Source organism: Ochotona curzoniae, unplaced genomic scaffold, assembly GCF_017591425.1.
Source record: "Ochotona curzoniae isolate NIBS_2020 unplaced genomic scaffold, NIBS_Ocur_1.0 contig_2321, whole genome shotgun sequence".
Lineage (NCBI taxonomy): Eukaryota > Metazoa > Chordata > Mammalia > Lagomorpha > Ochotonidae > Ochotona > Ochotona curzoniae.
Window position 1 is genome coordinate 21,285,800 of NW_024465421.1, and position 26,344 is coordinate 21,312,143.

The 26,344-nt window shown below is 45.5% G+C and overlaps 1 protein-coding gene across 3 annotated transcripts in view; it reads right to left on the reverse strand.

Annotated features, from left to right (window-relative positions):
• Positions 1 to 26,344, reverse strand: part of RBFOX1 (RNA binding fox-1 homolog 1) — a 1,044,467-nt gene that overhangs the window by 968,403 nt on the left and 49,720 nt on the right. The window lies entirely within an intron of this gene.

Here is a 26,344-nt window from a genome sequence, read left to right on the forward strand (position 1 = left end):
ACAGAATTCACACTTGTCCTTCAATACCCAGGTCCCCTTTGCTTTCCAGGGCAGCCCCTCCTTTCTCTGTCTCTTTAACTCCTTCGGTTTTTAGATTTTCTTCTGCTTCTACTCTCCCAAAATAAGCAAAAAGCAGAAACAAAAGCAGTATGCAGCAGCAAGCCAGGGTGCAACTGTTGAGACTGACACTGAGAATAAGTTGATTATTAATTAATTAGTGATCCAAACGCAAGCCTTCAGGTGGGTCCTGTTCTTCAAGGAACCATCAAAAGATCCTGGAGGTTTTATTTTTCCGCTCAACAAAATTGATCTCACTCAGAACAGTCAGTATTTAGAATTCTTCACAACCTTTTTTTAATTTTTTTCTTCCTTTCTTCTACACAATTGTTTTTGATTAATTGTGATACAGAGAAGCCCTCATCTTTAAAGCAGAGGTTGGATATCTGAAAACAGACATTTGCAATGATAACCAACTGAGGTTTCATTGTCCTAAGCACTCTTGATTAAAAAAACCACTTCCAGCAGTAATTAACAGGTTCTTCTTTGGCATACAAAGTGTCATATCAAAGCTAATGACAGCTGGATGGAGAGCACCCCATGTTCTTTTTACACACTGCTAATTTGCTTCCTGCTTTTTTTTTTTCTATAGGGAAATCAAAGGTCACTTTCTAAGTGACAGCAAATTTTCAATAATATGGTTTCTCCTAATTGATTCTCAACAATTTTAAAGTTGAGTCATCGGAGGCAAGGGCATTTAGCAATGACTGCTCTCTCAATAGAACCAGTTTTCCAAAGTTCTACTGGTGGCAGCACTGTGAGAACTACACCAAGGCAGATCCGGGAAGCAGCATCCACGGCCTCAGCAGCCTACATTCCCAGGCTCCCGTTCCAGGCGCACTGCACGAGGCTGACATACACAGGCCAAGGCCGCACAGGTCCCTAGTGTCCACCAATCCAGCAGAGCTGTCTGTGAGCACAATTGCCTAACACAAGCAAGCACCATGTGTGAGGCCTTTGTTTCCTTACTGCTGGTATGGGCTACACATTGCAGTGCCAGTAGCATTCCTTAATGTTTTTGTCAAAACAAAAAGGGTTCAAAGACATGGCCAGGCATTTCCATGTGAGAACTGCAATATAGTGAACAAAGTAAAATTACCTTTTAAAAATGCTTATTGATTGCTGACTGATTGATCTGATTTGATTGGGGAGGGCGGGGAAGGCCAAGAAGGTAAGGAAAGACAGCTACTTTCCATCTAATACTTGACTCTCTGAATGCCTGCGACAGCTCGGCTACCACTGGTGGATGTCCTAGCAGATCCCCCTTGGGCCTAAACGGTTCCAACTACTGAGGCTGCCTCCCACTGCGCATATGCATCATCTGGAGGCTGGACTCAAACCCAAGCACTCTGCTATGGGGTGTGGCATTCCTAGCGGCATCTTTGTCGCAAGGTAAGTTTCACAGGAGAATAAGGGGCTCGCAACCAACAGCAATCCTCCACCAGCCGGCGTGAAAAGCAAAGCACATCAGGAAAAGCTGGATAAGGAGAATCAAGTCCAAGAAACCAAGCACTGCTACATTAGCTCTCATCACAGAGAACTTCCACTTTCCACAATCGTTCCAGCAGCCATTCTAATCTTTTTCTTGGGGACTTATTCACTCACTATTACAATGTAAATGTTAAATAGTAAACTGCGGGACCTGGTGTGATGGCTCAGGGGCTAAATCCTCACCTTGCACGCATCGGAATCCATGTGGGTACTAGTTCTTGTCCTGGCTGTGCCACTTCCCATCCAGCTCCGTCCTTGTGGCCTGGGACCCTGCACCTGCATAGGACAGCCAGAAGAAGCTCCTGACTCCTGGCATCTGATTGGCTTAGCTCTGGTCATTGTAGCCTCTCTCTCTTTCTCTCCTTCTCTCTGTAAATCTGACTTTCCAATAAAAATAAATAAATCTTTTTTTTTCAAAAGGAATGAATATTGAGTGCTGGTATAGACTCATAGAATGTAACTGTCTTTCCAATTTAAAAAAAAATCTTAAAAAATAGTAGACTGTGGAAACTACTGAATACCTGATTATTGTGGCAGGATTGCTTTTTGATTGCTTTATTAATTAAGGATTTCAATAACTCCATCTGAAAATCAGTCTGTTTAAGGTTTACTTCTTATAGCCAACTGCTTCTTTTATGCAAAGTAAGGCTGGGATTTTCAGTGAGCAAACAGTAGACTCATCAAAAGGTAACAAACTCATCAAAAGGGTGGAGGATACTTTCACTTTCCCACTTTTAACTCCTAAGTAGCATCCCTATCCATTATTTATCTATTTTCACATTTAATTAATAGTTCCGGCAATAATTGCATAATTTCTATGGCCACAGGGGGAAAAAAAGCACTCTGCATGTTGATAATAGGACATTTTAATATTTATGAGGTTCAAAGTTTTCTATAAATAAACTCAGAAATTACCACCAAAATTAAAATTATATTGGAAGAGAGATGAATAATTGATAGGAAAGGCATGTGCCCACCATGAACACACAAAGCGAGAGAAACTCACGTACACACTTTGACGGGGCTACTCAGGGATGGTGGCCGTGTTACCTAACAGGAAGATCACAGGATTCTGAACTTCACTGTTAACACAACAGCTTTGAAACATAACATGGCCGCCTTTGCCTAAGTTTGGGGACTATGAGCTCCACTGTCACCATCCTACCACATCTCTGCTTTGCTGCTGCTACAGCTCTGAGACCAAGGTGCCAGGAGAGCAGACCTGCCAGAGCGCAGAGAATTCTCGGTTTTTGGGTACCTCACCTCTTCCTCCATCTGCAGTGGGACATGTGTGCAAAGAGCCTGACCTGTCGGTTAGGCCAGCTGTCTTCAGGAAATATGAGTCCTGTTCCCCACAACCTACTGAACAGAGGACGAAGGCATGTCAGGTAAGAGGGGTCTGGTGGAAGACAGAGCAGAGGGCGAGTAAAGAGCTGGGGGTGTGCCCAGGACCCCAGAAAAACCAACCGCATGACTGTAAGGTTGGAACTTTGGCAAGCACAACCTTTGGGGAGACTCGGGTCTTGTACATGGACAATGGTTTCTCACTCTGCTTCCATGATATAACCCCAGATACCAAAGCTTAGCACTATAATTTGAGCAGACTCCAGCTCACAGTGCTATGAAAGGGAACTTTCCAGACTGCACCAACACAGATGCCCCTGCATCCAGGACTTCTCAAGACGTTTCCCTGTCATGCCCTTCATCTGGGTGTCTACTGGAATCCCTTTAAACAAAATGGTGGTTGGATGCACAGGACTTATCTGAGCTCTGTGAAATCTTCTACCAAATGACTAAAACAGAGGGCTCTGAGAAGTCCCACATTCGTAGTTGGCCAGGGGGAAGAGGCAAGTACAGGCTTGGGACACTTGAAACATGTAGCTCTCACCTGAAACAAAGACTTTTTGCCATTAAAGTGAGGGTTTCTTGTAACTTTCAGTGGTATAGTAATTGGGTTGAATTGCAGGACATCCCTCTGGGTGTCACACACTTGGTTTCAGAGCAGCAGAACACAAGCAACATCCTCTGGATGGTTTCTGCTGTGTTTGAGTAAGGGTGATGATGATGGCAGTGCTAACAGCATCCTGTGGGGACTACTCCGATCATACCCGTGAGCCCTTAGCCAGCTCAAACACCCAGGAGAAGAATCCTTCTTAAACATAAAATTACTTTCTTTTATCTGAAAAGCAGATAGACAAAAATATTCCATCTGCTGATTCACTACAACAGGCCAACAGCCAGGAACCAAGAGCTCAACCTGGGTCTCCCACACGGACAGAAGTGAATCTACTGCTTGAGCCATCATCCCCCACTTCCCAAGGTGTGCATGAGCAGGAAGCTGCATTAGAAGCAGAGCTACAACTTGAACCGGGCTCTACGACATGCAAGGTGGGTGGCCTGAGTGGCGTTTTAACTGCCAAGTCTGATGCCGGTCCCCAAGCCCTTTTCATGAGATAGAAAACTGAGGCTGAGACAAGTGATGTATGTACAATGGTGCCGAATGCAGGTGTCTGCACTGGGTTCACTCCTCTCCAACAGTCTGCTTCTACTGGCCCTGCACTGTTTTCCATGGTGTGTCTGACACAATATACCAGAGGTGAATACAGACTGTATCTGAATAGACGCAAACGCTCCGGCACTTTTAGGGGGTACAGCAGCGTTAAGGCATGCCCACATGTTTGGGGATGCATGCCAGTCATTGTACCAGGCCCTCCAATAAATAAAATGTAGGGGTCAGAGTTTCACCAGGATAGCCCAAGGGGAAGGCCAGCTTCTGCTTACTCATGCAGCTGTACCTGTTCGTGTGTATTGGTATGCACCAGCACACACAGCCTGACGAGGCATCAAACTCTAAACTGCACTAAAGCAAAGAGGACGTTGCCCGATTTTGAGATCCGCAAACAAACCCTGGTGGCTTGGGTGAGGGACCGGGGATGGGGGAGGTTGGAACGGTGGGCCCTTTCCCACGAGCAGGGTTTGGATTTTCCTCCCCCACCTCATAGAGGACAGATCTGAGCTGAGTGGCAGGTGCAGGAGGCCGCACCACCTCACGGCGGCTGATTTGAGATGCTTCACGGGTGCTTGTTCCTTGTTTTTCTGAACAGTATCAAATCCGAGGATTTTAAACCCAAACTCTCCAAGAGCACAGCCACGAGACTCTCAAGGACAAAATGATTATCTCAGATCTCCAGAACTGAGCGGGGTACGAAACAGCTAAGGGAAGAGAAGAGTCACTGTGGATTCTGATGTTCCCTCAGCTTTGAACGAATATCAATTTTTTGCTGGGTTTAAGACAGTGGTTTGTGGGTGAATACCTTTTAGCTGAAACCTTTTCCTCCCCGCTCTCTACAGTCTGGGAGACCCAGTCTATTTTGTTCTTTTGGATGCTTTTCTTTTTAAACGTATGCATCTTAGCTTTACAGAAAAACACAGAACTTTCTACTGAGGTCTATTAGCCCAAAGGTCACAGCTGAAAGAATTTGCTTAACACCCAAACACGTCTTTACTTTTGAATACAAAATAAACCAAATGTTACTGATTCCAAAGAGTATGCCAGAGAGTTGCATTTGCTGTAGAACATTATTATTTGAAGAAATGTATGTGAATATCCTGTGCATTCATTTGTTTAAGCCACAAATACTTACAGGCTGTCAAACAGGTACCAGGCTGTGAATACGCACCTACAAATAGAATCACCTTCAGGGGACTTAGGATATAGGTAGAGAAATGATCCCAAAGGAAGCAATCACATAAAGACACATGACACGATTAATTGTGACAAGAACTACACAAAACCATCAATATTTTGATATCAGGGGATGCAGCAGGGTGAGGGAGGGGGGCACACTTTTAGCAGTGAGCCAGATTAAGATGCAAACTCTCAGCCTGATTATATTCCTGGTTCCTCTGCCTCTTGACTGGACCTCCCCAACACCATTGTCCTTTGCCAATAGAACTTTCTGAAGCTTTATCAAAAGATGCTTTAGGCCTAACATCACACTGCGATGCCTCAGAGGGTATGAGGGAGGTGAGGCGACAGCAGCCCTGATGCCTCCAGAACGATGCACAGTGCAGAGACACCCAGGCTCGAATTATATTCCATCAACAAAGCTCTGAAAAATCCCATCGTGGAATGGGAGGGTCAGGTAATAAACAGGCTGAGAGAGCTGCTGAACAAGGGCCTGGAGTGTATTCTCCATGCAGTGCCAGTCCATTAAAGCAATACAAAAAGGGACAGCCTTGCAGCCCACTGGATTAAGCCACCCACCATGATGGTGTCATCTCTTTGAGTGTCAGTTCCTGTTCTGGCTGCTCCACATGCGATCCAGATCCCTGGCATTGCGCTTGGAAAGCAGCAGAAGAATGTCCAAGGATTTGGGTTCATGTTGCCCACGTGGGAGACCCAGATGGAGCTGCACACCCTTGACTTCAGTCTGGCATAGCCCCAGCTGTTACAAGAAATGAACTAACTCTGTTTCTTGCTCTTCCTGAAGCTCCACCTTTCAAATGAACAAATAAATGTTTTTTTTTAAAAAAATATTTTATCAACTTTTATTGGAAAGATTTACAGAGAGTAGGGGAGACAGAGAGGAAGATCTTCCATCTGCTGGTTTACACCCCAACTGGCTACAATGGCCAGAGCTAAGCCAATCAGAAGCCAGGAGCTTCTTCTGGGTCTCCCACGTGGGTGCAGGATCCCAAGGCTTTGGACTGTCCTTGGCTACTTTTCCAAGCCACAAGCAGGAAGCTGGATGGGAAGTGGCCCAGTCAGGACAAGAACTGGTGCCCATACAGGATCCTGGTGTATGTAAGATGAGGACTTTAGCTACTAGGTTACCATTCCAAAACCACAAATAAATCTTTTAAAAAGCACAATGTCAACAATTAGCTCCAGGACACTAAATGAAAAGTCAACTAGATACAGCCTTTCAGATAACTAAATGTATCCCTATACCTTAAGATACACTAGCAAAGACCCTCTTGCCTTGCTCAAACTCATCAGCACTTTCTAGAAGACAATGCTTCCCTTTCAGGGACCCTCATAGCCCACTCAGCCATAGTAAAGCACCTTATACTGTGTGACTTGCAAACCACAGAAATTCAGTTCTGGCAGCCATGGAGATGGAAGCCATGACCCAGAGGCTGGCATGCTGCATGTGTGGGGAGGGCCTTTACTTTACACACGGTGCCTTCCGAGGAGGGCCCCTCTGTTCAAGCTCCACTGCCACTCAGCAGCCCCCACCACTTGCCCACCTCCTGAAGCCTATTCCTCTCGCTAGCATTGCACTAGGTGATTCAGTGTGAAAAGTGTGGGTGTGGGGGGCACACGCACCAGAACACAGCAGCAAGCTCAGGTGGCTGGAGTCCACACCAGGCAGTGTGCACACAGCACTTGAGTAGCAGCGATTTACAGTGTATTTCTTCTGCTTGCCCTCACAGTCCCAACCAGGAGATTCTTATTTGGATCCAGTACTTTTCCTTCACATTGCTGACCTGAACTCCAGCTCATTCAAGATGTTTGTTCAAGGCGAGGCCCTCCAGGGAGGCATAACCCAACCTGTGGTGGTTTATCTACATTCCAGCCCCTCTTCTATGGCAAAATGGAGTCTGGCGCTCTCTCTCTCTCTCTCTTTCTCTCTCCTCACTTCTCCCTCATCTTCCTACCCTCTCTTTCACTCTATGGCCATATGACTTTCTTGCAATCTCTAAACACATGTGAATACGTATATGGACATAGATACAAGCATATATACACAATACAGAAGTCATCATACTCACATCAGTACACGTGCACAGAGATAGGAACACACAGGCTTTAGTTGACAGACAAGAGACACAAAGGCATATGTGCTATAGATACGACACGAACCAAGCTATGCTCATAAGCACAGAGAAGGAGGTATACGGCCCCCAAAAGGCAGCTATAACATATTTTCTCTGATTTCTGCAATTAATATATAGACATAATAATAATTTAATATGTAACAGTGAAGCTGGCATCCTAGGATTTGACTCTTACTTGTGGCACTTGCTTATATTCCTGCTGAACAGTGGTCTCTACATTTTATTTGTTGAACTTTTTGTTTTTATAGAGCAGTAAGCCTGGAATTATAAAGTAAAAATATGCAATCACAAATATTTTTATAAAAAGGAAGAAGGAGGAGGGTGGACAGATGTGTCATCAGATTCTTAATTGTATGTGCAAATTTCTTGAAATACATTGCCTTTATATTAATAAAAATAATAAATTAAAAAAGACATACAGATAAATACTTACATATAAGGACATGGGTGTGGGTCTGGCACTGTGGCATAATGAGTAAAGATGCCACCTGAGAAACTGGCATATATGCTGTGGGTGCCAGTTGATCCTAGTTGCTCCATTTCCCATCCAGCAACCTGTTAATGGCTTGGGAAAATGGCAGAGGATGGCTCAAAGCCTTGGGGACCCTACACCCAGGGAGACCTGCAGAAGCTCGTGGCCTCAGCTGGGCCCAGTTCTGGCTGTTATGGCCATTTGGGCAGTGAACCAGCAAATAAAGGTTTCTCTCTGTCCCCCTACTCCTCTGTCTCAGTAATTCTGACTTTTAAGTAAACAAATATTTTTAATTAAAGAGATGGATGTACAGACATGGAGCTCTCGGCAGACACGGAGATAGCCGCTGCATAAGTGGATGATGGTGGTTATCAAGGCTTCCTAGTCACAACCTCTTGCCTTTGTGGAATACTCCGTGGACTCACCAGCTTCCAATCCTTTCTCAAAATCATGCATTTGCCCATACCTCAGCAACCCAACAGTCCAGCAAAGCAGGTCAGCATCGAATTCCCAATTCTCAGAGCAGAAGTGCAGGCTCTGCTCTGCTCAGTCACACAGCCAAGAGGGTCTTTGAGCACTACACAGGAACATGCAAGGGTTTGCTGAAAGCCACGCTTGTAGCACTGCTTGGTCCACTCACGTTTCCCCACCCTTGGAATGCTTCTAAACCCCACAGAGACCTCACAGGGCCCATCAGGCCCAGTTGGTGTAACAGGAGGAGCGGGAAGGGGAGGCCTGGGATTGCCAATCCAGAGCATCCTTGTCACTCATGAATTGTCTCAGGCAGGAACAGGATGACTTCTTCAAAATTCCATTACTGCAGAGGTGCCAAGTATCAAGGGTGGGGCTTTAGAAGAGAAAATGACTCCATTCTCCAAAATAGTGCCCAAGCAGAGAAAAGAGGTTTCCTGATGATCAAACAACCCTAAGGATATTCTGTATTCTTCTCCATAGGCAAGCATCACACTTTCCCCATTATTAATAGTAAATAATGCTTTAGCATTAATGGCTGCCATATTTATCTAGATTTAATGCTCTCTTGGCAGCGTGTGCCACTGCCTACAAGGCTTCTGAGCCTGCCTGCAGTAGTCCATGGAGACAGACACTACCACAGCCTGATCGTATAGAGGCCCAACAGCAGAGAAAGGCCATGGACCCCTCGGGTGACAGGAGGTGGCATAGAATTAACAGGTATTGCCTCTATAAAGGGAAGCTCAGGCTCTCAGAAGAAGGTTGGCTGCATTGGCCAAGCATGAGAATGAATGGTGGCACTGTTTTTACAGGATGCTCCACTTTGGGTCTCAGAGCGCACCTGGAGGACTCGCTGAGAGCTGCCTTGGTTGCTAAGCTCTGCCTGGTTCCCATGGCATGTGGGAACTGTCAGTGGCAAGGAGATGAGGTCAGTTCTGAGCTGCTGGCTCCCTCAGGGTTATCACCGTCCTGCAGGGAGAGCATGTGCATCTCTGGGAGTGGCACACACTGCCCACCTGCACTTTCCACTTCCTCCTGTGGAAGGCAGCTTAAGTCATGACACCATGACACTGCAGCAGCTGGCATTCCTGGTCTTTTAAATGACTTTTACATACTAAATACATGATTCTACTTGTAACAAGTGTAAGAACAGTCTAGTTTGCACATCGGGAACCTGATACCCTAAGAAAATGCACTCTACTTTGCAAAGCAGTCCTCTGGGACTCTAGCATTAGACACCATTCTGACATAACCTTCACTTCTCCTTCATGTGCCCTTTCTGACCACACCAGACTAGAGCTTCAGCCACCCCACGTTAGCTCTGTCCAGACGTGGATGATTTGCGGAGTCATTCTCATTTTCTTCCCGGTCCTGATGACTGAGGAGACTGCATGTTCTGGGAGGACGTGGTTACAAGACACTGGAGTGTCCACAGCCTGAAGCTCCAAGTCACCATTTGGAGCCGAGTCCCTGACAACCCATGATGAACACAGAAAAATGTTGTCATATGCGGCCACCGGGACTGGGAAATCAGTTTGTTGCTGCAGTATAACCCAACTAATCATGACTAACCGACTCTCCAAATAAAACCCTCTAGAGGAAGCATGGCCCGTCCTCAAAGCACCCTCTAAAAATGATGAAAACCGAGCCATCTGCTCCTGTGTGAAAGGATAACAGACATATCAAAAGAGTCTTAACAGTATTTATAGCAACGACAGACACGTCTGTGCTGCAGACCGGATTACAAGATTTACAACAAATTTCTATTAACACACGAGAAATATCAGGACTCAAGGCAAGCCTCTGGATCACTGTGCCTCAGGGGTCAATAGTTAGCAGCCCACTTACACCTCGCTTAGGTCTCTACAGAGCTAGCTTGAGGTATTGCAAGCAGACGTGGGACACACTTGGGACCGAGCAGACAGCAACGTGTGCATCCTGTAGCGATGCACAACTCCTTGCAGTCTGGGATGACCACGTCTCTCGTCTCTCCCGTCAGTAGCAGGAATCGCTTCCTGGTTATCCCAAGGAGCTCTTATCTGTCCCAAATGTTTCAGGTAGTTGTCTGCCTTTAACAGGCACCTACCCTCTGCTGTAGCAATGTGGAGTTCTCAGAGGATAAGCTGCAAACTCTGGCTCAGGAAAGAGTCTCAGAGCAGGGAAAGGCGGCAACAAACATGGTGTGCCATCCCTAAAGCTGAGGCCACTGACATCCAAGAAACAGTAAGGGGAGCAGTGACCCACGTGAACTTCCACAGGGCAGAGGACACACTTGTAGGACCAAGTTAAAGCAGAAAATGGCCTCTGCCGTGGAACTGTCTTACTTGCCCTGGGCCTCCATGTCCTGAGCATGTCCGATGGGCCTTCATGGGCACCATGGACAAGGTGCCCTAAGCACCAAAATGGATGGTTGGCAGTGCTGGCGGCTGGAGGACTGACAGGGAGGTGCCTGCAGAGCTGGGTTCTGGAGAAGCCTCTCCTTCCTGCATAGGGATGGCCTCTTCCTCACTGTGTCTTTCTACTGCTCTTGTGGCCAGGCCACAGTCCTACCAGATAAGGACGCCAGCTTCAGACCTTAATCACTCCCCCAAAACTCTCTCTCTGGCTGCAGCCACACTGGAACTAGAGCTTCAGCACGCGAATTTAGAGAGACACACTTGGGTGAACAGGATGAACACCGGGTTCGGTGCCTCCTTACCCTTTCAGAGTCCCCTCCAGATACAGTTGAGAGTCCAATAATTAGAAATCCATCGTCTCATCAGCAATCTCTCCAAGAAGATTAGAGGGAGACGACAGGGAGCAAAGTGCACCGTATTGTGCTCACGTGCCACGATCAGGGTGACGGATTCGGTTTTGACAGCAGCAGTGATCTGATATACAGCTTCGTGAGCTTTGAGTGCTTATGAATTAACTGCAACTTTCTGTCCAAATGCAGCTTGGGAACATGGGTCTGAATTTCCTTCCTAACAACGGCTTCTGGGCTGCCCATCCAGGGGCAACCACCTCACACCCCACCTTCTTAGTTCTCTCCCTGACCCTGCACTCAAGCCTTTAACACTCCTGACTTCCGTCTCCTCAGATTCTATCCCATACATTCAATAAACAAATCAACAGGCGAACAGACAGACAAAAATTGAGAAACGCAAGGAGTGAACACTTTAAAATGAGACGTGTTAATCCACAAAGAAAACATGTCTATTGAAGCTCTGATTAGGCTTCTTTGTATTTCGGCTCACTGCTTCAATTACGGCGAGAGCTCAGTTACACTTAAATTCTCGCTATGTGTACCAGAGGATCCAGAACTAAGACACAAGCAGCACTGGCAGCCATCTAAGCGGAAGGCAGACATTCAAGAAAGAAGCATTAACAACAAACGCTGCTTGAAAAACAGAAAAAAAACGGTACTTAATCTGCAAATTATCCTAACACAACAAATTCTTTGCGCCAGTGTTTCTAAGTGTATAACCTTTACATTTATTAAGGTGTATGTGTTTAGGCACTATGTGGATGATGGGCAGAGGATAGAAGTTCAACGTGTAAGTACAGGTCAGGAACAAAGGGAAAACCACAAAGCAGCAAACAAGTGGCTTTCATCTCTGTGCTCTTAGGAAAACAAGACTGGTTGACAAGTGTTTGTCAACCATTCTTCTTTAGGTATGAATTGCATTCCAAAGGAAGTGCATTTAAAAACAAAGCATGAAAAGAAAATACTTGTTTTTGCTTCATTTGGTAAAAGCAAACCTCAACGCCCACAAGCCTTTCACATTCTCCTGCCTTGCTTTGTAGGAGCCAAGGGTCAGGCTTGTGCTGTCCACCTGGGATCCTCCCCAGGGACAGTTCCTGAAGGAATTGTGTGCCAGCGACCAGCAGGTGGGGAAGAATGCTAGGGCTCCTAGTTTAACTCCTGGTACACGGAATGAGCTCAAGCAATAGCTGCAGAACAAATAAATACACAGCTTGTCTTCAGAGACAACCTCTTTGCCCATTGTTTAGCGACCAATTCCTTGTCTCTCGGGCCCCTCTCTCTTGCTGCACAGACCACAGAGCATGCGGTTAGCGGCTCATTTCTAGAGTCGGATGGTGTGGCTGACCCATGTGGTTCAGTCATGATTCCAACCAACCGGGGTACTCATTGACCCCCATGAGTAAAAGAACAACAGCACCCAGAATATAAAGTTCCTGATTGGTTGACCAAATCGACATTGAATGGATTGCCAAAAGGAAAGGGTTGCCCAAGATATAACTTTCCTATTTCTAAAACTCTATAAAGCATTGTCTGATGTTTAAACGTTAAATCTTCTTCAACACAATTAGTTTCTTCCATGTTTAACATTAACAATGACCAAGCAACACAAATGGTGGTTTCCATTGTATATGAAATTTCAAAAGGATGAAAGGTAAATGAAGGCTCCAGAATGACGGAAAAGGAGTCCCTTAAAACAGGGAGTTAAAAATTAAATATAAACATTATGGTTATATTTTCCCATCCATTAGTTCCCAAAAGGTTTATAAACCAAGATAAAAGGTCACTTTTCTCTCTCTTTAAATTAGCACATTTTAAAATACTAGCCCAGTGTTAGCAAGGAAGACCTCTAACTAGAAAGTGATGGCAGTATTATTTATACTGCAAGGAAGCAATTTCCCTTTTCATGCTTGTCTGTTTATTCACATTAGTGTATCCATATGTACTTATGTTTTGTCCAATGAGTTCTAATCTGTTGCTATGATTTTCACTTTGAGAGGCAAACTGTCCCAGATTCGGCTGCAAGGAGTCCCTTGAGGCTGATGCCTGCATTCTTTGACCATGTCCTCATAATTTTTTGAGCATTTCCTGAGGTTACGGCACAAAAGGGGTGACGTTCACGCCATATGGCTTCAGCACCTTTTAGTTAGAGACCGAGATCTGGGAGGCGAGTATGCTCATTGTCCAGTATTTCATTAATTATCTTCACAAACTAAAACACCTAAATTCATACTGCGCCTCCAATTTCAATCCCAAACCAAAAACTACTCACAGGAACATCTTTTGTTTCACCTTGACCTTTCACTTCCTATGAGATAATGTTCTTGAAGGAGTAACTTAGATTATTCATTTGACATCACTCTCCAACATTCTAAATGATAAGAACATGGCATCACTGGTGAAGCGTTTCCTCCCTTCTTCTTCTGTATCTCAAATTTAGATGCATCCTCATTTAGATCAAAATCCATTCTCACTCCTATCATAATACTTTTCAGCTAAAAGTCATTCAAAAGCATGCCATTTAATTTCAAAAATTTTGGTCCTTCTAGAAATATCTTTATCAATGAATCCTAATTCCATTGTTATTTTTTAAAAAATCCTTGATAACATTTCAAATGCTGCAATGTAAAAATCTTACAAAGATGTGATGTCAAAAACATAGAGAGATTAAAATGGAATAATACGCAAATCAGTTATCAGAAATAAGATGGAGGGCCCGGTGCGATGGCCTATTGGCTAAATCCTTCTCTTTCATGTTCCAGAACCCAATATGGATGCTGGTTCACGTCCCAGCAGCTCCATCTCCCATTCAGCTCTCTGCTATGGCCTGGGAAAGCAGTAGAGGATGGCCCATATCTTTGGGACCCTGCACCCACATGGGAGACCTGGAAGAGGCTCCTGACTCTTGGCTCCGGATCAGTTCAACTCCTGCCATCGTGGCCATTTGGGGAGTGAACCAACAGTGGGTAGAAGTTCTTTCTCTTTGTCTCTCTTCTCTACACATCTACCTCCGCAATAAAAATAAAAATAAATCTTAAAAAAATCAGAAAAGGAGGTAAAGAGAAATAAATTAAACTGAATAAAAATAAAATAGAGTCACCCTGAATTTCACCTGGGCTTTCCTAAAACAGCATCCATAGTGTTTTATGTTCTTTTATTTCAACATACTTCAGTTTTTCTGTTAAAGTTTAAAGAAAGTATTTTGACACAACATATAATTGGCTTCTTTTCTTTCTTTTTTTTTTTCCTTTGCAAGAAATAAGATCCAGTTATTCTAATTGGAGTATTTAATTCACTAACACTTACTCTAGCTATTTTTGGTAGTTGGAATTGAGTATATCATTTTATTTTTATTTTTTGTTGTTTTATTTTTCTTGTCCCTCTGTTCCTCATTTTTCTTTCTTTGTGTTAGCTTATATTTTTATTACTCCATTTTAACTTTTCCACTATTTCTCTGATTACATGTCTTTGTATGAATGTTATAGTTACCACAGTCATTAAAACTGTATCCTTAACATTGACTGTTCTGATTAACATTCCTTTTGCCATTCTTCATGGAAACTACAAGCTTAACAAGCTTGTCGTTTCTATCTATATCTCCTATAAACTCAAAAAAGTGAAATCCCTTTTCTCCCAAAAGGTTTGCAAGAACAGCAAAACAAGAACAGACCAGCCATGCCACAGGCACACCGCTCCTCCTTTGAAATCCAAGCTCTGACACTGGCCTTGTGACACAGAGGGTTTAGCTGCTACCTGAGACAGTGGCATCCCATATGAGCACCTGTTTCAAGTTCCAGCTGCTCCCTTTACCATCCAGCTCCCTGTTGATGCATCAGGGAAAGCAGCAGAAGATGGCCCAAGCATTTAGGTTCCTGTCACCCACAGAGGAGACACACACCTTGCCTCCTGGCTTTAACCCAGCCCTGCTTGTTACGCTCATTGGGGGGACTGAACCAATGGACAGTTCTCTGTCTCTGTCTTTTAAATGATTCGATGAATAAATGAATATATAAGTAAAACAATCTTAAAAACAGCTTTACTTGGTGTCTCTTTAGTCTAAAGACACAGGTCCTACAGCTTAAGTGGGATGGTGGTTAGATCTCTGTTTATTTTTTGTCTGAAAATGCGTTAACTCCCACGAAAGGAGATGGAATTTTAGTTCAGCAGATTTCTTCCTTTCTCTGTGGTTCACTAAGCAGCTTGCACTGCCTCTCGGGTCACCCGCATTCCATACCAGTCGTCTCAGCTACTCTGTACTTCTGAGCTGGCCCCTGCTTACACAACTAGAGGCAGCCGATGACAGCCCAAGCCCTGACTGGCACACGCACAGGACCCTCTCTCCCTCTCTCTGTTATATTATCACTACCACTCAAATATCTTTCTTTCTTTAAAAAAAAAAAAGTAGTTTAAGTGTTCTTGCCTGGATTGTTTGGGATAAAGTTGACAATCATTGCTGTTTCTCTATGCTCTAGATTGAACGGATCGTTTTTTGTTTCCTTGTTGCTTGCAACAGTTTTCCTTTTTTCCCAGGCTTCTGCACTAGGATGTGGAAATCAAAATCACACCGGATGTGTGTCGAGATTTCCCTAATGAAGGATTTCATTTGGAATGTCTTTACTCCTAGTCTTCCCAGCATCCGATTTGGAAAACTTGAACTACAATCTACATGTCACCTTGTCTTTCCCCTTCGTGTGACTCTGATGCATAGAATATGTAAGATACACATTCTATCTTGCCCTACAGATTACTGGTACTCTGTCAATAAACAGATCATTTTTCTTTTCTTCAGACTGAATAACTGATATTAATATATATTAAATCCACTGATCCAGGGAAACTGTCATTTCACATGTCTTATTTCTAACTCGATTGCTTTCATTCATATGATTGTTCACTCCGGTCAAATGTAGACCTTTTCTTTTGACAATCGTTCAGTTGTCACATGTCGGCCATATCAAAACTGTGTTGAGCCGTGACTGTGGGTCACGCTTTCTCTCCCCGCTTCCCTTACTAAGTGCTCTTTGTGGGACCCTGGGCTGACTGGCTCCAGAGGCTGGATTTTGTTGTCTTCCTGTGAAGAGTGCTGGTTACAGAGTAAAACAACTTGACTGGTTTCAAACTGTATCCCGCCCCTTCTGGTCTGGTTCACCTCCAACATCCACTTAGTTATCACAGCTTCCTACCAGTGTTTGCCCTGCTGCACCCCCGTAGAGCTCGCTCTTCTCAGGACAAGCTTCAAAGCTCAACCCTGAATCCTGGCAGGCTTCATGGATAAATACGGAATTTTCTCTGTGTGACTTCCTAGGCACTTTGCATCTACTCTGAGCATCCTTTCACCCCTGCATTTCTCACACCCAGGAAGACCACAACTGCCATGCTGCCCTCAGCCCACCTTTCAGCACACGCACTGGGATTCACCTCAGAGGCCAACTCCGAAGACGTGTGTTTTTCACCCAGCTGCACTTCCTGCTTTTAACTTCCTTTCAACTTCCGCCTGTGGATGCTGCCAAGTGCTACCAAACAGAAGTTGATGTTTAATACTGCATCCAGAATTTATCACTGCAATGCATCATGAGCAATTCTGCGATTTTACCAGAATAAAGCTGTTGGTGTTCTTTAGCTGCTTTATAGAGATATCATTAACGTCTAGTAAATTGGATATGCTTAAAGAATACAACATAAATGGTCATACAAGGGTACTTCCTTGTGGAAGTAAAAGATGAATCATTATGCTGAAAAGCACCTGCACACAAGGGGTCCCTAACATGTTCACAGAAAATGTGCTTTATAGAAAAACAGTGCATGATTTCAATACGAAATAGTCCAAGTGCCCATGGGTGTATACACTGGAAATTCTCACCACAATGAACATGATAATCATATCTATCACTTTAAAAAGTAATGTATTTCAAAAGTTTAATTTGGGGCCCGGCACAATGGCCTCGTGGCTGAAGTCCTCGCCCTGAACACACCGGGATCCCATATGGGCACTGGTTCTAATCCCGGCAGCTCCACTTCCCATCCAGCTCCCTGCTTGTGGCCTGGGAAAGCAGTTGAGGATGGCCCAAAGCCTTGGGACCCTGCACCTGTGTGGGATACCTGGAAGAAATTCCTGGATCCTGGCTTTGGATCGGCATAGCATCGGCCGTTGCGCTCACCTAGGGAGTAAATCATTAGACAGAAGATCTTCCTCTCTGTCTCTTCCTCCTCTCTGTATATTGACTTTCCAATAAATAAATAAATCTTTAAAAAAAAGTTTAACTTGATATTCTGTATAAAGAATGCTATACTTATTTGCCTTAACACAATAACCTAAATTCAATGAATCTATCATAAAGTAATCATTTTGCACATATTAAATATTTCTCAGAGAAAAACATCCACTACAAAGTTCCTTATAAAACTAAAATACCACAAGCAGCCCACACCTCTGAGAAAATAAGGAAAAGTACACGATTATCAAGCCAGGGCCACGGATACAAAGTCAGGGAGCCATTAAAACTACATCCAGAAGGAATCTGAGCTCACACAAGCACAGCCACATCATGGAAACATATGGACACAGAACCAAGAATAAGACTTTGACAGCAATTTCATCTGTCTTGGGGGCTTGAACTCAATTTTGAAATTCTACTTAGTTGGCATTTCTGAACTAACAATTTAAAAATAATCATAAAATATGATTTTATTTGACAAAATTTGTCTTTATTCCAGTGTTTCTGTGACCCGCCCCCCCCGGAAATGATTCATTTCTATTTGCCAGCTGGATTTTGTCACATTCTTTCCAGGCTTATCTGGGGGTGGGGGGGTGGAATGACCCGTCTTCCTATCTGAAATCATAGGTTAGGATATTGCCAATACCCCTTAACTCACCAAACAGTCTGGCATTTAATTTCCTGCATTCTCATCTTCTCTCTCTTTGGTCTGGGCCAGCCCCAGCACTGTGCCATCTGGGGAGTAAGCTTGTGTACGGTAAATTGATCTGTGTGTGTGTGCATTCCCATCTCTCTGTAATTCTTTCAAATAAATAACTCCTAAAAACTGAAATCAAAAGTACTATAACTCTTTTTTAAAGAAAATAACCATGTTAAAAAGAGCAGGAATGGTTTTAAACAGTAACACACTTACAAGTGCCATGGCAAAGATCTGTGTTTCCCAAAGACTGTGCCTCACTTTCATCCTGATCTTTTCAACAAGGACATATGTGCCATCGAGCCTTTTCAGGGATCTGGGCTGAGCCATTCTGGTTTATAAGCATTTGGTCAATGACCTAATCACAGGGCGTGTTTTCCAGGTAGCTGGTTGTCCGCCCAGTCGCAGCGTGTCCGAGTGACACAGTACCTTCTCCCATCAGCTCTTCTCTGTTGCATAATGTCTCACCCTTGCAGAATCACAAGTACTTTTCTCACTGGTATTTCTGGGGGTGAGTTTAGGATTCCTTGCAAGAAGCCATCTTCTTCCTCCCCCAGCTTCCTTGAGCAGCCAATCAGATGTAACTCAGTTCACTAAGTTCTCATTTATTCACACACATCGATTACTCCTTTAAAAACAAAATAATTTCCACTCAGAGCCTTTCATCTGTTGATCTCAGCACTTTACAAACTAATTAATCTCCACAATATGCGTGGGTCAGCATTTTCCCTTTTGTTTTCAGATGAGCAAACACACACCACCAAATTGAGCAGACTACTCAAGGTCAGTCAACGTATCAACATTGAAGCCTGATTTGAACTCGGATTCCTGCATTTCCATGTGCAGTACTAGGGCTGGGCATAGCAGCCTTGGAACGGGGAGCACTTCCCGGGACTGGAGACACCAGGGCAAGGACATCTCGTAACACACGAGGTGGTAACACGGAGCAACAACGTTTTCTGAGTTGAAGTAGTTTTCCAGGACTCCTGCTGGAAACACCGCAGGTTACTTCTCCCATGCCTTCTTCCTCAGCACTTGAGATGATCACCATTCCCAGCACGCCTAGAACAGCTCCAACAGCACTGCTTTGCCAGCACAATGATTAAAATGAGCTTCTTGCCAGCCCTGTGGCATAGCTTGTTACACTGCCACCTGCAATGCCAGCATCCCATATGGGAGCCAGCTTGAGTCCTGGCTGCTCCACTTCCATTGCAGCTCCCCACTAACATACCTAGAGAGCAGTGGCACATAGTCCAAGTGCTTGAGCCCTTGTACCCACGTAGGAGACCTCGAAGAAGCTCCTTCCTCCTGGCTTTAGTCTAGCCCAGCTCTGGCCATTACAGTTATTTGGGAGTCAACTAGTGGATGGAAGACTTCGATCTCTCTGCCTCTAGGAGGATGGATGGATAGATAGATAGGTAGATAGGTAGATAGATAGCTATTAAAAATGAGCCCCTTGACACTCTCAAAGCATTTCGTTTAATTAATGAATTCCCAGGTCACCCAGAAAATATCAAAACCACTAACAAAACATCGCAAGAAGAGGAAAATGTGGCTTGTCCCTTCACTGAGCCCAAAACTCTCAGAGGGAGGAGAGAACTATTAGTCCAAAGATACAACAAGGGGAGACTGAATGAGAGGAGAAGACAGAAGGGGACAAAAACCAAGATGCTGGCAGAGGGCAGACACCCACGACTGGAAGAGATGGAGCCTGGTGTGGGTCCCCAAGTCAGTCTGCAGGGGTTCAAAGAAAGAGAGCGACCAGTGCAAACCGCAACCTCCTAGCGCAGCAGTGGGCAGAACTGACACTGTGGATCCTCCTCAGATGGACTGACTAGGATCATAATTACCCCCAGGGTTCTGACAATACCCCCAAAGGCTCAAAGACCTGGCCTGTATTCCACAGGCTCAAGTTCTCCTTCACAGTATGTGGGACGGCCTGCCCGCAGAGGGATTCAGGCACTTCCTTCCCTTGTGACTGGATGTGTAGTCGCTGGATTAGATTTAGAAAATGTGCTATCACATACCACTTCTGCATCTCCTACCAGAGGGTTCCAGGTAGCCAGATGTACAGCCTGCCTTCATTTAGTTGCTGCAAAACCTCATAGTTCAAGCCCCGTAAGCACAAACTTCAAAGACAAATGCAGGTAAGGCAGCATTCACCCTATTCCAGGCCCCTACTTGCCCGGTCCCTATCCATGATGCCAATTTTCAGGGTTTAACCCTGTCAGCAGGCCCCAAGGTCACTGAGGGTGAGGCGATGGTGTTCCTTGGCCATAGGAACCACTGGAGAAAAGCTGGCAAGGAATGCCCACTTTATTATGCACAAGTTACAGCTCTTAAAGGATTAGAAAGGGGAAGGCAGGAGTTCCTGCAGAACCCATGGCCACCCCACCAAAAACACGTCTATTTCCCATGACCTTCCAGTCATGTCAGAGGTCATGTTCCACATGTAATCTTCTTGACCCTTCTAGCCATGTCGGAGGTCACACTGTACATGTAGGCCTGGAAGCTGTGCCTCAGGCCATGGGGAGGGAAGTCCTAAGCCACACCCATCAGGTAATGGGCAGACTCAGGAGCCATTGCCCACAGGCAGGGGTTGCCTCCCTGATTTAGGAGCACCCCAAGGACAGCAATTATCATAGGTTTTGGTTCTGGCAGGAGAGGGTGGGTCATCCACTGTTTCAATCTGATAGAAATATGTGCCGTGACGTGTCACTTCAATTGTGCATATATTTGCTAAATGTAAACGATTAATTTATTATCCAATTTTCTTGTCAATGTGAGGGATGCTTTTTAATCCCTGCAAAGAAAGCAGGGAATTTAGCATAGTGTCGGACTCTCAAGGCCCCCATCCGGAGCGCTCCCCAGTATTTATGGAGCACTGTCCACTCTTGGTCACCAAGCAAATCCCATTGTGGCAGGGTGGAGTCGACGGGGCTGTAGGGGGCATAAGGGGAGATTGGCCATCAGTCCCTGCAGAGCATGGGATGGGGCAAAAACTACATAAGGCACTGTCCACCTGGGTCATGGTGCTGGCCTTTCAGGAGTATCACAACACCTATCGGCAATTTAACACAGTGTTTTAAATAAACAAAAATCATTCATAACTGTTGCAGAGGTACAAACACCAGGTCTGGAAACAGTTCCTTCCTGGTGTCTTTGAAAAGCACTATTACTGTCCAGAAAGCTACAGGGTTTGGGACACACAAGGTGCTCCACGGTGTAGACAAAATATGATCCAGAAATACTGCTGCCATTTTCTCCATACTCTGTTTCTTTGGAAGTCGGCCACCAATGAGATGCGGAGGCAGAGTGCTGGCACACTGTGAACACACCTGCACTCCACACCACAGTGTCTGGGTTCAAGCCCCACTCCTCCTGCTGACTCCAGCTGCCAGCTGAGGTAGACCCCTGCGAAGCAGCCGGGAAGACCCAAAGAGTTGGGTTCCTGCCACCAACATGGAGACCCGCAATGAATTCTCAGCTCCAGCTTTAGGAACGCATGCTCCGGGCCTTGGTGGACATCTGGGACTACAAACGCCCTGACACGCTCCCTCTCTGCTGCTGTTTGACTATTTTTAAAAAGTTAGGCTCAGTAGCTTCTTTAAGTCAAAACATTCGAAAAACATCTGAGGGCCAACAATAAAAAAAAAAAGTCTGCTTTGGCTCAAAATTCAAATGACAGACTTTTCAAAGACATTGGTTCTGGGGGAAATTCATCCTAGCTTCCCACCTGTGACATAGGACAGAGTCGCACAGGGCATAATTTTCCAGATAGCAGTACAAATACTGATGAGGGATTACCTTCCATGGCCTCTTTTTATGCTGCACTGGGAATCCAAGCTCCTGTCTCAACTTAGAAAAATCCTGCTTACGCTTCAGAAACTCCTGCCGCCTCTGAGCCACCTTCCCTTTGTTCCCCAGGAAGAATCATTCACTCTCTGCTCATAGCGGCCAAAGTGTTCTGCACACGCACTTATTACCATGCTTTGTAATGAGTGTGTGTGTGTGTGTGTGTGTGTGTTTGTTTTCCCTCAGTTCTAGGCCAGCTCTCCAAGCATGGGAGGGGCACCCCACTTCTTATTTTAAAATACAGAAACTGCACTTGATCCTCTCCTCCCCTCCCTGCCTACCCATCTGTTCATGGCTACTTCTTCCAACCTGACTCCAAATCCAACTGCCCACAGGACTCTTGCCACTGCTGTCACCCTCCAGCAAGACTTGGTAACCTCTGTCTAGGATGATGGACACTTTTATTTCTACCCACTTGTGCCTCCCTGAAATTCACAGCAGGCACGGTGATCTTTTAAAAATGTAAATGAAAATCATGACACTTTCCTGCTTAGAACTTTCAGTGGCTTTCTATTGAAGTTAGAATAAAACTCAAACTTCTTATAGACCTGCAACTACAGGCAGAGTGGTTTCCAATAGAGAAATATTTCTCTGTGTCTGTAGAAGATGCTGGGCAGGGCATGGCAATGGCTTTTTACATTTTTTACTTAGTTACTTGAATAGCAGAATTACAGAGAGACAGAAAAGAGGGAGGGAGAGACAGAGAAATCCTTCACCCACTGGTTTACTCCCCAAACAGTTGCAATGAACAGAGATTGACCAGTCTCAAGAACTTCTGGGTCTTCCTGGTGGGTAGAGGGGCCCAAGCACTTGGGGCCATCTTCCATTACTTTCCCAACTGAATTAGCAAGGAGCTAATGCACAAAGGAGCTGGATTGAAAGTGGAGCAGCTAAGACTCAAACTTGTGCCTACATGAGATGCTGGCACTGAGGTGGCAGCTATACTGGCTATGCCACAGCACCAATCCTGACAATGATCCTGTCATCACAATTAGGGCAGTATCTTGCTCTGGCACCTAGGATGGGGGCAGAACTGTTGCTGAACATGGCTCAATGCTTTCCGGCCTCAAATGCCACTAGTGCCAAGGCTGAGAGACCCTGCTCTGTGAGACGATCCCCACTCCCCACTCCACTCTTAGGCTCCATGAAAACCTTCCTGGTCCCTGAGTTCCCCTGGCTCTTCCCACCCCAGCACCTCACTACCACTGTTCCCTCTACTGAGAACAGACCACCCCATCTTGACACTTGTAGGTGCGACTCTATTTGGGCCAAGGCCATCTGTCAGAACAGGTATACTCCATCACTCAGCTTTGGGACAAACGAAGCCACTGATGATTCCTCCACTGGTACTGAGTCGGTGGTTTGTTTTCATTTTCCTCTTTATTTCTCTCTCTGATACGTAGCAAGGCAGATGGAGATGCAGAGTTCCCAATCCAAAGCACCAGGTAGAAGCAGGCAGAGGATGAGAACTAAGACATGGGAACCATTCCTGCTGCCTCTCCAGCCACTACAGTGCAGAGCTGGAGTCGGACACAAAATGCATCCTACCATGAGTTGCCTGTGTCTTCACCGCTCGGCCAAATGCTCAGTTCCATGGTTTAGTTGAAAATATATCATATTTCAAATCATAACCACTGGATATATTTCTTCCACAGGGTTTGGGCTCCTCCCTCAATTGTAAGTCATATATGGGCAGAGACCTTTTCTGCTTTCCTCTCTGTTTTACCCTCAGAATCTAATACCGTGGCTGACATGTTTAAGTCATTCAAAACATTCTAGAACAATTAGCTGGTACATTAGCATACTAGCTAGTTCCAGCTAGGCGCTACGGCCCAGAAGTTGAGTCATCACTTGGGACTCCTGCACTCCTGGGTTAAAATGCTGATTCAAGCCACACCCACTCTTTCTGATTTAGCTTCTTGCTGCCGGGATGGAAGATGGTGTAGGTGCTTGGCTGGCCCTCTGCCTCTGCTTGATTTGGCCATAGGTGTTAGTTATTGGAGGTTATTTATGGGAAACACACACACACACACACACACACAATATTTGAAGAGGTATGCTCTGTTTCTCTCTCCTCCAGATCCTACTCCACTACTCTCTAAATAGGTAAAGATGAAATTAAGTAAACAAACAATAAAAAGCCAATGATTGGCTCCATGTCTACAACAACACAAGGCACCTACACTGCCCCTGGAGTCAGTACTATTACCACCACTCCGCTCAGCTTCGACATTTTAGGGGAACAGCAAAGCCCCACTTTCTACCTCTAAGCACGGGAGCAGCACCTCTCAGAGTTAAAAGGGACAAGGCTTGGTATCAGATATGTAAACACATTGGATCTGAGGCATAAATAAAAACACTAATGCATGCACGCAGTGCCAGCAGGAGTTGCAGGCCTCCTAATGAATGGATTCACCTTTACTTAGCCAACAACCAGGCAGAAGCTGCTGCCAGCCCGCGATTCTCCCCCAGCATGGGGAAAGTTGCAGACCTGAAGGGCTGAACCGCTGCCCTAGAGCAGGGCAGCACAGAAACCCGTGGCCAGGCCTGCTTGTCAGTGCTGCTTCATTCTTCACCAGCCTTGTTGTGCTTCTGCCAGAAAGGAGGAGACTGCAGCTCCGATGGCAGGACACGTAGGATGCCTGAAGAGGAGCATTCCCAGCATCCCAGCGCCAGGGCAGTCAGCACCAATTCTCACTGCAAGCCCTAGTAGTCCACAGCCTGATTTCTCCTGGGTACAGCCTCAAGTCTTCGAGTCTCTGAGTCTCCTGGCCCAGGCTCCCTCATTCAACAGGGATGACCTGAGCTGAATTTTTTAGCAGGATGGCTGCCATTGATCAGCACCAAGGAGGAAAACCTATAGCGTGTCTACTTTTGTCATTCAGATTCAGCGGCTTGTTAAGATGCTGCCCTCACGCCATAGTAAAGACGGAGGAATCCAACACCAGAAGCTCACTCTCAGAAGGGTGACTGCACTAAGTGAGCCTTCATTGTAGAGCGACAGAGGGGCTGCTGGGAAAGAAATGGAATATTCCAAAAGCCAGGTGTTCGCTCTTCATGATGCTGTGCTTAATGATCTCGTTTCCTTGAGCACCATCAAGTACAAACATTAATAAAATGCGGTTCGACGACTCGAGTCTTTCAGACAACAAACAAAGGGCCTGTGCGGTGGGCAGCGGGCGGACGGTGGAAGGCAGTCTGCTGGCAGCACACAGGTGCCGCCTGTGCCGTACAGCCTGTGCATGTCAATGTGCCCCTTCACAGCTCTCCCCACCCCTGCCAGTGCACACGAGAGCAGAAAGGCGGACGCAGGCCCTGCCACCTGCGTATCTGCAGAAGGCCCGCTCTGGGAGTCCTCCTCAGGATCCGAGAGCACCAACGAGCATTGTGTACGCCCACGTGAACTCCCCTGGCTGCAAATGGCCAGACACACGATGCCAAGCCCACGCAGCAGGGGCAACAGGACAGCTTACTCATGGCGTGGGCAGATTGAGGCCTGGCTGGAAGAGCGGGCTTCCTCAGTGACGCTCTCCTCCAGTATCCATCTCCCTAGTCCTCCCCTGCTGGTCCCACTCCTGGGAGTTCAGCACCATTGGGCACTGGCCTGTCTGTGTGCTGCTTCTATCCCTCAGCACAACGTCTTCTAGATTTATCTGCATTATCACAAACGAGAGGGTTTCCTTCATTTTCAAGGCTAAAGAATTCTCCATTGTATATCAATCAGTATAATTTGTATTCTCCAATTTAAACTCATTAAAAAAAAAAATTTAAACCACTGTGGCGTAGCCCCATCGCAGCCTGGGTTTCACTTCTGTCTTGGTTCCACTTCTTTTAGGCTTTAACTATAAGTTGCTGCACTGACTGCCAGCAGCTTGAGGCCTCCATTCCTCCACAGTCTGGGGAAATGTTAGAGCGTCTCAGGCCTCAGACCATGGATCCCTTTAAGTGCTTCTGCCCAGCTCTGGACAATGATGATCGCAGGACAAACTGCCTTGATCAGGACGTCAAAACCACACTTGCTCTCCAAGTCTGAGACACAAAGGGAATTCAGAAAGTTTGTAGAAAAAAAGAAAAAGAATTAACAGTTGCATCTATTTTGGTGAAGCTCCTTCATTTAAATCCAGGTGTAGTTTGTTCCATGTAAATATGCATGTATAAGCATATACATAAGTATACACATACACACATATATATGATCTGAATGTGTTAAACAAGTGATGAACATGCATTTGCAAAAAAAAAAAAAATCTGTAAGAAAATAAGCTTGTTTTTATGCCTTTTGCCATGGGCTTGGGGCAGGCCCTCGCAGCGGGAGCTCCGGCAAAAGCCACAGGACACAGGGTGGTAGAAACTGCATCTGGAGGGAACCCCCGTCACTCGCGCACAAGTCAGGGTCGGGCTCTGGGTTGCAGGCCTCACAGATGCCTACTGCGCCCGATTCCTGACAGCCCTAAGTTACTGTGGAGGAAAGCAAAATCCTGAGCACACTGAGGTTAAAA